The sequence below is a fragment of the Corvus cornix genome, chromosome 1A (genome assembly GCF_000738735.6).
Source record: "Corvus cornix cornix isolate S_Up_H32 chromosome 1A, ASM73873v5, whole genome shotgun sequence".
NCBI lineage: Eukaryota > Metazoa > Chordata > Aves > Passeriformes > Corvidae > Corvus > Corvus cornix.
This window is the reverse complement of record NC_047057.1, coordinates 31541918-31554454: the sequence shown is the minus strand read 5'-3', so window position 1 is coordinate 31554454 and position 12537 is coordinate 31541918. Positions and strand designations below refer to the sequence as shown.

The 12537-nt window shown below is 35.9% G+C and overlaps 1 long non-coding RNA gene across 1 annotated transcript in view; it reads left to right on the top strand.

The window, feature by feature from the left end:
* LOC120411937 overlaps window positions 1-9387 on the top strand; it is a 93903-nt gene extending 84516 nt beyond the window's left edge. Inside the window, exons 2-3 of the long non-coding RNA XR_005604531.1 lie at window positions 6501-6742; window positions 7628-9387. This is a non-coding gene — a long non-coding RNA (uncharacterized LOC120411937). The remainder of the gene's footprint in view (window positions 1-6500; window positions 6743-7627) is intronic.
* The last annotated feature ends 3150 nt before the right edge of the window (window positions 9388-12537 follow it).

Below are 12537 nucleotides of genomic sequence, written 5' to 3'. Positions count from 1 at the left end.
TGTTTTGATCAATTAATGCCAGTAACAGATATCTTTCTATAGATAAGATGTGAAACACTAAACCATTCTTTTTTACTTATCCCATTTAAAATTTGAAATTTTTTATAAGTAATGAGCTGGATAAAGTTCCAGTACAGATAAAGATTTAAAAAAAGTATTATAGATAACATCAGAATAAAAATGAGTAAACCAAAAAATATTTCTAATTTAATCCCAGGTGATTACTGGCTAGCTGTCACCTTGGGAAGGCCTGGAGTTCCTTATACCAGATCTGTCACTAAACTTGTAAGAAAATAGGGTACATTGTGTGTCCTATTATTCTGTGTGCTAAATGTGACAACTTTGATCCACAATTTTGCAATTAACTATTTTTAACTATTTCTGAAACACCTTTTTTTTTTTTTCCACCAAAGTCCTTTTTTTTCTCAGACTATCAAACCCCTGTGCATAAATTTTAAGGCTGGGAATATAGCCAGACTTCAGGCAGATCATTCCAGTGCAGTTCAATATGAAATTGCCGTAGCAAATAATACAGCCTCAAGCCTTTAGTTTCCCTAATTGGGCCATATGAGATGATAATGCCCTTTTTGTCAGGGCTTATTATTTCAAAGTGTGAATATAAGGGGAAAGTCATCAGGATTCATTGTGATTTTATTTAATTTGTCTTGAGTGTTGTCAGAGAGCACTGAATAATTCAGTTTTAGATCCTCAGGGAACAGACCTTACCATCTACATAAGCAAAAAGTAATTTTTCAGATACTTATGATATTAGGTATTAAAAATTCTGGGAAAGAAATGTGAATATTAAGATGTTTGGAATTTATAAATCACTGATTTATATAAGTAGTGTAATGAACATTGCCTTATATTTCTAGGTAGTCACAAGTAACTGTTTAAAGTAAAAATAGAGCTTTTAAGAATTCACCATCTAATTTTAACTATAAAATATTTAGATGAACATTATATATATATTTCCTAAATGAATTAATGAGAATCTATATTTCATCAATGAATACTATCTGGATATGTAGCAATTGTTCTCTTAACCCTTTAAAATAACAATATAAGTAACCTCATATGTCAATTTGTTCATCAGACTGTATGTCTAATAAATACAAACCTACTGTATATTTGCTGTAGTCTTTTTAGACACAAAGTTAGCATATGTAAGTGTATGCATTCCCTAAAGTCTCATTTTTGTTGTGTCCTACGAATTCTTGTCAATGTTGGCAGTGCCATTGGCACAGGGGAACTCCGATCAGGTGTGCTTTAGGGATGTAGATACCTCACAGTGTTCTTGATGCAGCTCTTGCCAACATGTGATGCTCATCAGGAGCAACATACTCGGCAAACTCTATTGGTGAATGCAAAACAGATAGAGATTATTTTTTGGAAGCATATTGCACCTTAGTGAAAACTACCATGCCTTCATCGATAATTACAATATTGTCACAAAGTTTCACAACAATACATTTTATTTTGAGATCTGTTGAAACTCAAATGTTTTCTAACAGTGTCAGCCTGTCTGTATAATAGCAATGAAGGATTTTTTGTCTTTGTTTTTGCAAATAAAGGAGTTCTTTCCTTCAACTGTTTTCTTATAAAAAGTATTTTAATCTATGTGAAAATAAAGTGCCAGGAGATGGTGTAAGATAATCATCGAGTCATGGACTACGTATCAACTGATCAGAGAATATAGAGAAAAGGCACAGCAGGAATGGAGAGGAACAGAGTGACAGAATGCTGATATAAAGAGTCTTCCTGATGCTGCAGGGTGGGAAAATGAATATAATAGAGCTACACTCCAACATTTTAATAAACCAGCTAAAGCTGAGTGCTGCACAGCCATTTTGTCATTCAGTCCACGAGAAATAAAACAGTAAATACAGCAAAGTAATCCAGTGAGAACTTCAGTGATGAGGAACCATTCCTGGATTCCATAAAGCAGTTGTCACAGTAGAAGAGGTGAAGATCACTATACTGTCAGTGGAGTGTGGATAATGGTTGCCAAAATCCAGTGTTGGTAGTGACAGTGGATATGCAGCAGAGTTCAAAAGTAGAGTTCTGAATTTCAGGCTAAAGGAGATAAAATTCAAAAGTGACAGGAAACCTGTTATGATGCCTAACATTTCCTACTTTTTAATCAAGCAGGAGTGTTGGTAGTTGAGAGAATGATGTTTCTCCAAGCAATCTCATTCTGCTTGAAAGAAGAAGATGTACTGGAGCTGGAGGTCGCTTGTCATGTAGTTAGAAATGTGTTCTGAGCCAGAGAAAGGAGGTATGAGAAGCTGGGAAGGTATGAGACCAAACATTAAGGAATTGTTATCAAATAGCAGATAGTCTTATGACATAATTTCAGACCACAATCTTGGATTTCTAGATTTCTCATTCTGCAGAGAAAATATAAATTGACATGCCAAAACAGCAATTTTTGTAACAGTGAATAAACTGTGAGAAGGAAGGCCTGCAGCATTCCTTTTCTTCAAAGGAGACGGATGTGTGCAAATATTGATGTGTTTAACAATTCAATACATAATAAGGCTATAAGGAGTCCTTTAAACATTAGCCTGAGCTCCTGTGACAGTGATAAAATTATATCAGGCTTGAATATAAAATTTAATTCAAATAATTAAGTCTTCCATCCTCCATTAAGCAAAGAAAGAAAAAAAAATTCCAAAATGAGAACAGGAACAATCAAGTCACAGTCAAAAGCTGGAGCTTTTGCAACAGCAAGTGATTTATTAGGGGATTTAAGGATTTTTTTGCAAGGAAGGGGGTAAAAGGCAAATTTAAAAATTAGACTCTTTTTTTCAATTAAAAAAAATAAATCTCTAGTCTAAAGGGACATTGAAGAATGTGGTTATTGTGTTACTTAAGTCTTTAAATTAAATTAAGTAATATTTTAAAATATAAGTATTAAATGCAAAGTGTTCTTGCATCAAAAAGAGCTTCAGGGTGTATACGAAGGGATGCTCTTCTACAGGAGCAATGAGCACTGCAACTGGTATAGGTCTCCCAGCAAGCCCTGATAGAAAGTCCTCCTCAAACTGCTGCTGTTATAACCCAGGCTCCCCAACTCTGGCACTTAGGCTGGCACAAGAGCATGAGGACTCAGGAGCAAATGGCTGCAGTTTTGCTAATATGACAATATCCGTCCTGTAACTCTGTGTGTGTGACTGTACCCACTTTCACAGGATAGTGCGTTCCCCTGGAGATATTATCACTGCTTCTGACTTATGCTGGACTTATGGCTGCCATCACTGCCTGGTCAATACCGTGGCTAAGCTTTCCTTTTCCCTACTACTGGAAAGACTTGGAGGACCATGATTTTCTAAAAAAAATAAATTTATATTATCACTATTAATAATAAGACTATTTTATAGGGCTATTAACTACCATGACACTATGCACATTTGTTTTCCTGCCCAAGTAAAAATATCTTGAAATGAATATTAACAGGAAAAAAGCCCAGGAGATAATGGCTAGGTGCTCTGTCCTTACCAAGTGGGGAAGTTGAAAAGAGAACAATTAGTCAAGATAGCATAGAGAGGGTTTGGGTTTATATTTCGCGTGGCTTATTTTTATCATACTTAACAGTGGGATTCTACCAATAGAATACCATAAGGAAGGATCTTATTGTCCATTTCAAATTGTAGAAAATGGTAAAAGCGATGGTGTGATGTGTTTGAAATGTGCTTTGAGGGAAGGAAAAGGGAGAGTGTTTTGTCCAACCAGTTGCATTACAGTCTGTCATCTACCAGCCTGGGAGCCTTGGCCCATGGTACTGGCAGCTGTACCACTGATGATGGGCATTCAGAGATAGAAGGGGCATCAACATTTATGGTGGTTATTTTTCAGGCAGTATGAAGATGTATCATTTACAAGTGTTATAGAAAATCTTTCTTCGTGCTATGAAAATACTGACCATATTAATATAATTGTATTCTACAAAACCATAGAAGACTGTTATGCTTGTGGAAACACACAAACTTGCTGATGACTGGTGCGTTCTGGGAATGTCTGCAGTCACTAATAACTTTTAAATCATGATTCAGTATTTTTAACTAAGAATTTAATACTAGAGCTACTTTTGTCCTTGTGAAGAGGGTGAAATTTTATCAATTTATGATTAAATTGTTTCCATTCATAGCAGGAAAACAAAAAGCACTGAAAACTATGGAATAATTTCAAATCTCGTGAGATATATAATTAATAATTGTGATTTACTGAAGATGCTACAGTTGTTTCATCCCTCTCCTCCCTAATCTAGTCTCTAGAACCCACGTGTGTACATCCTTAGGAAAACTTCTGGCATGAGTATAGAGGGGTTGAATTTGAATATGAAAAATATCCCTCATTGTGTGGATGACAAATTTCATTCCAGTTAAAGTTCAAACACTGAATGTTTCCTCACCCCTTCTTTGTTAATTACCTGGCAAACTTCAAATAGCTCCTGATTTAGAGAGACAATCTCTTATTCACCTCTTAAACTTTACACATAGTGAGGCATTTGATGAAGCCTACATAAACAAAATAACATTATTTTAACGGTATTTATTTGCTAATTCTAGAATATTCCCAAAATGAAAGAACTGACTTGTGCTCTAATGATCTAAATGTTCTGTATCCCTCCCTTTACTACTGCAACAAACCAGAGGTAGTGTATCAAATGTTCATTACTGCCTATATATCTAAATTAATTTGAAGATATCTTTAATATGAAGCTGCGAATGAAAATATGCTTAGATAACTTTATGTTCATGTAAGGCTCACAAATATCACAAAGTGGCAGTTTTTGAGTATAATGTGGGAAACATCAGATTTTCCACTTTGTTCAAGTAGATATGCCAATATTCTAAGAGGCACTGATCAGCCTTTGTTAGCCACCATTTTCATACTTAGAGATAGTGACCGTTGATCATTCTACCATCATCTTTAGAGGCCCATGAAGGAGAGTGAATGTGGATGTCAAAGTGGCAGCTGTTTAGACTACAGAGTTGCAACAGGAGGAAGCTATATTTTAAAGCACCACCTTTTATATCCCTTGGAACAGCAGTATGTGCAACTATTACAATGATTTAACATCCATGCAAGCCTTTCCTGCAGTCGCTGCATAACACAGTTTCTGTCCATGAATTATGAACATTAAAAATCAATTTTCTCCTAGGCTAGCTGTTGTTTCCTGTTTGAATATATTCTTGCTATATTTCCCTGAAATAGATATGTCTTGACTTGAAAACTTCCCAAAGCTTTAGCAGAAATTTAGCACACTGTTAAAGACATTAATATGTTTTTGGAACAAATGTACTAGATTTCTGAAAATTATACAAAAGAAGAATGTCAGAACACACCTTCAAGACAACTAATATAGAGTATTTTAAAGGGAAATCATGCTTAAGTACAACCACAGGACTTCTTTCTTAATTATATAATGGTTCTTTCAAATAATTAAATATGCGCCTCTTGGGAAGCACATAGGAGGTCAATAGAAGATCACATTCTTTTGTGTGTAATCATGATTATATTTTTTGAGTATGCCTAAGGAAATAATTTTATCACTTATTTATTCTAAATATTCAATACATGAAAATGACTATGTACTTCTGACTCACTAAAAAAGAAAACCTCTATGTGATGGAAAGTTTTTTAATATGTCCCTCTTCTGTCTCTAGTGAAATGTGAAATGATCTACTTGCATGATATCAGAATACCACTAGGACACTTTTTCTATGTGTCTGTGCACACCTGGGTGAATACACACATATATTGGTGTTAAAGAGAACAGACATGAAAAACCCTCACTTCCAGTCTTCCACCTGCTTGCTCTACAGAGGTATACCCCAATCAATTTTAGTTTCCCCGTATGACAATGTATGTCATTGTTTTAAGCTTATCTCCCTTCACCATACCCTCTCTTCCCATCCTACCCTGATGGAATGGGGAGAGGAATCAAAGTTGAGATAAGAACAGTTTAATGATTGAAAATAAAGTAAAATACAATAATAATGGCAAATTATAAAACGATGAAAATGAAAAGGGAAAAACCCAGTGATGCCCAATGCGATTGCTCACCACCCACTGACCAATGCCAGACCTGTCTTCCTGAACCCAGATCAGCTGCCCTTTGTGGGTAACTCTCCCCAGTTTATATACTTAGTATGACCTTCTATGGTGTGGAATAACCCTTTGGTCAGTTCGGGTCACCTGTTCTAGCTGTGCTCTCTCCCAGTTTCCTTTGTGTACCTCCTCACTGGCAGAGCATGAGACAAGAAAAAAGTTCTTGATTTAGGATAAACACAACTTAGCAAAAAATCAAAACATCAGTGTGTTATCAATTCCATTCTTATTTTGAATCCAAAACACAGCACTGTAACAGCTCTGAGAAGAAATTACTGAGTCTGAGAGTTCCGGTGTTCCCATTTGGGTTTCTCTGCACAGGTATTGCCTCAGGATCCTCCAATTAGTGAGGTAATTAAATATATTTATTCTTTGCATTTCAGCTGTGGTTTTGTGGCTTTTCTGGCTGCCTGCATCGACTCAAACATCCTTACAAGTATTTATATACTTGCTAATCATTTCCGTACTTGCTGGAGTAAATAGAACAAGCCTCTGAAAGGAGAAGATGAATTCAATTTTTCTCAAAGGAAGAAAAGTTTGAGGTTTTAAAACCTGAGGGAATAAGAGATATTTTCTTAACCACTGAGTTTCTTGGACAGAGCAGAGTACAAAACCCATGCTTCTTGTAAGTACAAAACACATGTTTCTAGCTTCTTAAAATATTTGGTATACAAAATTGTAAGTTTAATCCTGGGTCAGACAGAAATTCGAGTATCATGGAAAGTCAAGTACAGCAGCTTGGGCTGTGTATTAACTTTATTAAGAAAATAAAGAAATTTTAGAAGATGTCTTAGTTTCAAATTTTATCTTATCCACTACTTCTAGGCCTATCTGTCTTTTTTGGATTTGAAACAAGATGGAGATATCATACATGCATTCTATTAGGAAGGAACTTTAAATTTCTTTCGTGCTCATAATGCCTTGGTGTACATTTGCAGAAGCATCTTTAGGTTTGAGGAAATGTAGTATTTCTATTTTGTGGTCTATTCACTGAAGCTTCTCAACTTGCCTTTTAAAAACATGAATGTACATAGCCTATTTCAGCAAATTTAAGGTAAAGCGGGTTGGATTTTTTCATTATTATTTTTAATTTGTTGTTTGCTTTTGCTAAGAGAACATTATTAGGGACAAAAATGATGGTTCAAAAGCTGGTCCTGAGCCTCTCTTCTGGTTGTATCAACAACCAAATTATTTCAGTTTTTGACTTAATGAAATTTATATCCTACAGTGACAGCAAACTGGCCATGGCTGCAGTCTGCTATTGCATATAGTTTCCTGTGAAGTCTATTTCAGTGCCATAATCTCCTGACCATCCTCACCTGGCTTGGTATTAAAAAGTTTGAGTCCTTTGTCGTCATTCTCCTTCCTAAAAAGGCTCTTCTAATGAAGGCTGTGTCTGCAGCTATCTCTTCTCAGTGGTGGGCTCATTCTCTCTTGCTGCATAAGCAAAAAATGAGAACAAGTTTTCTCTATTCAACTTTGGTGATTTCTCTTTTCTTTTTTATTGCAGGGAGAGTGGAAAGGAAACAATGCAGCACAAAAAAAGGGAAACGACATCATGAGATGCACTTGGCAAAGCATCACTCATCCCCAGCTGCTGTGTACAATTGTACTAAAGATGCTATCAGTTTCATAAAAAAAATTATAGACATTTTTCCTTGTTGCTGGCTGAAACTCACTTATGGGGAAAGTAACTGAAAGAAACTAACAATAGCAGCTATTTAGCACAGGGAGAAGCTTTGTAGGGGACAGAATTTTGGCACACAGGACACCTCACCATCAGTCATCTGGAAAATTGTTTCCAGTTGATGTTAGGCTTTATCCCAGTCGGGGTTTTGTTGGTTTTTTGGGGTGTGGTTGGGGTTTTTTTTGGTTTTGGTTGGTCAGTTGGTTGGTTTGGATAAGGTTTTTTTCTTTTTTTCATTAGATGCACTCTTATGCTGCAGGGTTCTCTTTGGAGTGTTTAAAATGTAAAATTTTTATATAGAGAGAAACTTATGCGTTTCCCTTTCTGAATTTGCATGGGTTTCATAACCAAAATTTTTGTAATCTTATGATTCTTTGAGTGCAAGTGATGACAGATTTACCAGGACATATATGAAAACTTTGTACTTGGAAATGGCTCTTTGAGATATGGGAAATTGCAAGCATAAGAAAGGAATGGGGTTCAGTCATTTTTCTTTGATTGCTTTTACTTGTTTCTTTCTCACTAGGTCCTTCTAATTGAGAAGTACATTTAGGAGTGAGAATTTAAGAGGACTAGAAATGAACATTCATTTTGTTTAAGCAAAATGAGCAAGTTGATTTTGTTAAGCTTTACAGATGATTGTGTCATTTGTGACACCACACAGTGATTTCAAAGGGAATCATATTTTTAAACACTGCTGGTTTGGATTCTCTGCAACTCTCTTTCTCTTTGGAGACAGAAATATAAACAGTTTAAACAAAGGAATTCTTAAGGAAAAAATTTTGTTTATATCAGTTTTGCTTTAGGAAGCAATTTCATGTCATGACCTTCTTATTGCATTAAATTCTGTGAAGTTTTGAAAGCTTTTTAGACCACAATTAAAAAAACATGTTTGGATAATTAATCTCTGTATATTATTTTGACTGGATTCATGAGACTACACAGCAGATTTGGCGCACTAAAAGTTGCTTTTCACTCTAGAAACACAACATGTGCCAGCTTGACTGGGACAGTTTATTGTAAACCTCTTTCAGTAGTGAGCTTAAAAGATTCACTGTGTCCTAAAGCATATGCAGCATGATACCCTTGAGTGTTTCATACTATTGTGAGGAATGTAAATGTTATATTCATTCCAGCACATATTACTCTTTTTTAAGGATACCACTTGTTCTCCACCTCTCGTCTATATATTCTTATTTTTTTCTTGTTATCACAGGAAGTTAACACTAACAAGAAGCATAGTCTATGCTTAGGAAAGCTTTAGAAGAATCAGCTACAGTAGCAATGTACAAGAAAGCTCAGGGTTAGAAAATGCCTTCACCTTACTAACATAAAAATAAATTTTAAAAAAGACTGAGTAAATATTTTTTTCATTAATTAACTGAATTATGATTATGAAATCAGGCTCATATTTCCTCTTGGACAATTTAGTGAAAAGGGGGGAATTCTCATAACCTGAATCTGAAGTTGAATGTTCTCTGTGCTGGAATCACACACTTCAGCCACTTTGTGCTGAAGACATACTTTTGCCATTGCACAGAAAACTCCTCTGTCTTTCTTACCATAGGGAAGTACCTGCTCGGCTGGAGCAATACAGATCTTTATATATTTTTGTGCTCAGCAAAATCTGGACAGAGATATATTATTAAGTGCAAAGCTGTTGGGTCTTGACCCTGACCTGAACATAAATGTTTTGCTAGTATATAACATCACCACTTCCTCATGGTTCAACTGGGATTAATTAAGTGGATCACTCATATTTCTTAAGAGGGGACAATCACCTTCTTATGCAGGGCAGACTGTGAACCTTTACTCACTCTGATGTACTCTGATGAGAACTTTCTAACATTATTGACTTCTGTGAATTGCAGAGGTGAAGGTTTTTGGGTCCAGCATTTAAGATGTGTGAATTGCTTTTGATTTCACTTCTGACAGTTGGAACTGAGATCCCAGATATTAGAGAGAGAATGTTTTATGATTGGCCTTTACTCTTTTGTCGTCAGTATAAGTGGTACTTATAAGGAGAAGCATATATTCTTTATTTTACCATAAAATATCCTTGACAGGCAATTATAACATATATGCAGAAAAGAAGGACCAAGTTTATGAAGAAGAATAATTTATATACTTGGAGCCAAACTTACAATTAGTATAAATATTGAACCGTAACTACAGTCAGAATTAGAGAATAACAGGTAAATTCACAAGTCTTTGGCAGCTTTTACATGAAAACCTTTCTCTATAGGTTTATAAGCAACCTGGTGTGGAAATCTTAACTTTAGCTTCCTTTAAGCTTGTTTGATAAATGTAAAAAAGATTTTGAATTTCTATCTTTATGACTTAAATTCTGGAATTGTTTATGAAAACAGCTTCCAATATTTTTACTTTAGATTCTTCTGTGAAGCTTCAATTGAACTACTTTCTTAGTGGAAAAAAACACTGACACCATTGCCTTTTTTTCCCAGATGTTAATTACCTAAAATGTCTAGATTTGTGCATTTTATAATGTAAGCAATTGTTTCCGGTGTTTCAGAGGGATATTTCTAAGAATATGTTCCATAATGTAGGAGCTGTACCCATTTTCTTCAGGGAAATATTTCCATGGTACTATGCACTGTGGTGCAAGGAAACATTTCAGAATGAATTTCCTTGGCTTACTGGTGGTAGTTACTTGAAAAGTACCTTGGGTATGATGTATGTTCCCTTACCAGAGATATTTTTATTGAGAGCTTTACAGAAGAAATTTTCTGAAACTGAGGTAAGTCTGCCAAAAATAACACAATAAAAGCTAAATATTTTTGGGTGGATTCTGCTCAAAAGTCTCAAGAGGATTTGATAACTGATTTACCAGCAACAGCAAACTTCCTTAGAATCTAGTGACTAGCTGGCATCTGTCTGACAAATGCAAGTATTAAGAAATCCTCTGCAGATTATCTGTGGAAAAGACTTGTAACCTAGATGCATAACAAGACTATTTAGCAGAGACTGGAAAGAGATTAAAAATTATTTTAAATATCCAACCTGAATCTCCCCTTGTAAAAATTGAGGCCATTTCGCCTTGTTCTACTGCTAGTTGCCTGGGAGAAGAAACTGACCCCCACCTTGCCACAATCTCCAGTCAGTTGTAGAGAGCAAGAAGATCTCTCCTGAGCCTTCATTTCTCCAGACTATACCTCCCCAGCACCCTCACGAGCTCCTCATCAGACTTGTGCTCCAGACTCTAATTCATGCGGGCTGGCTGCCATACCCGAGTGCTGAGGGTCTGTGCCATGTGCTACAGAGGCCTGTTGTGATGGACTGAGGATAGTCCAGCAGGGGTGGACACAGGACCAGGGCACCCATCCTGGACTTGGGGCTGGTGCTGGTGGTGGCAGGAGCCCCAGATCCCCAGCCACTCCACAGGGCTGCATGAATGGGGTGGGAAAGTGGCAGATCTCAGACCATGGTGGGGTAGGAAGGAGAAGATATATAGCAGGACCTGGTGTAGTAGCATAATGGCCAGGGCAGGGTAATGGGCAACTGTCCTATCTATAGTTTCAAAAATGCAGTAATTTGTACCCAGTGCACTTATAAAAAGAAATTTCTGCACATTTTTATGCTCGTATGCTGGTGCTATACAAAAAACTTGTGTCTCCACACTAGATTTTCACAAATAAAATTTTAATTTTATTTCCTATCTGGTATTGAGTAGGACATCACCTTTAAACCAAATCCTTGGTTTAAGACAGAAAGTCTGAAAAATTTAGAGAATTTTGATGGCTGAAGTAATCTATCATGATTGAGTCAGTTCTTTAAAGTTGAAAGAATGAGTGCAGAATAGTTACTTGTTCCTGGTCCTCAGAAAAACAGATATTGACCATGGTTTTCTGCCATTGAATTTGATCAGGATGTTAGAAGAAATTTAACTGTATTACAATTGCACATGTAGAGAATGGTTAAACCATAAAAATGTGACACTGTCCTCTCAAATCACTTCAAAGTACTCTTCAGATCCACTTATCCAGAAGTCTTTAGTGCTTGATTTTCAATACAATGGTTTCATTATAGATGACAGACTTCCCTTGCAATAGTTCTAGGTAAAAAGTCAATCTCTACTGGTGTTCTGCTTTGCCATATATAGGATATTAAGTTTATTTTCAGTTGAGCATCAAAGGAAGCGTGTCTGTACATACACTGATTTATAGTTACTGTAAAGATTGAGGTTCTAGATGAATCATCACATAAATTAAATTGCAGCACGTATCTCAGACCAGAGTTATCTCACCTTACTCTACATGTGCTGTTAGCATTTCACTTTGTACTTTGCCGGGAGCTACATTTGCCATGTAATCCTGAGCTCTTCTCTCAGCTATGTCAGAGGCTCTTTACGTGTAATAGAACTGTATCTAAAATTATATTTACAAGTGTATATTATGCAGCCTGATTCACAAGTACAGACATACTCCGGTAGTTATCATTCGCCCTCCATTTTTCCCCTTTTCCTCCAAATCTAATGGATCCTGTTCCCTGTTAATAAGTAAATTGATGGAATTACAACATTGCAAGAAAAAAATATGTTCACAGAATGTTGAATGCATTGTTTTCATGCCACCATAAAGCTTGTTATTTCTCATATCTATTATTTTGTTTTATGAGAGAAGGGTCAATTTTAAAGACTCCCTGAAGAAAAGTAAATAAATATTACTGGAGAACTGGTCGTTAATCCTTTTGAAAGTGCAAACTCCTTTTGCAGT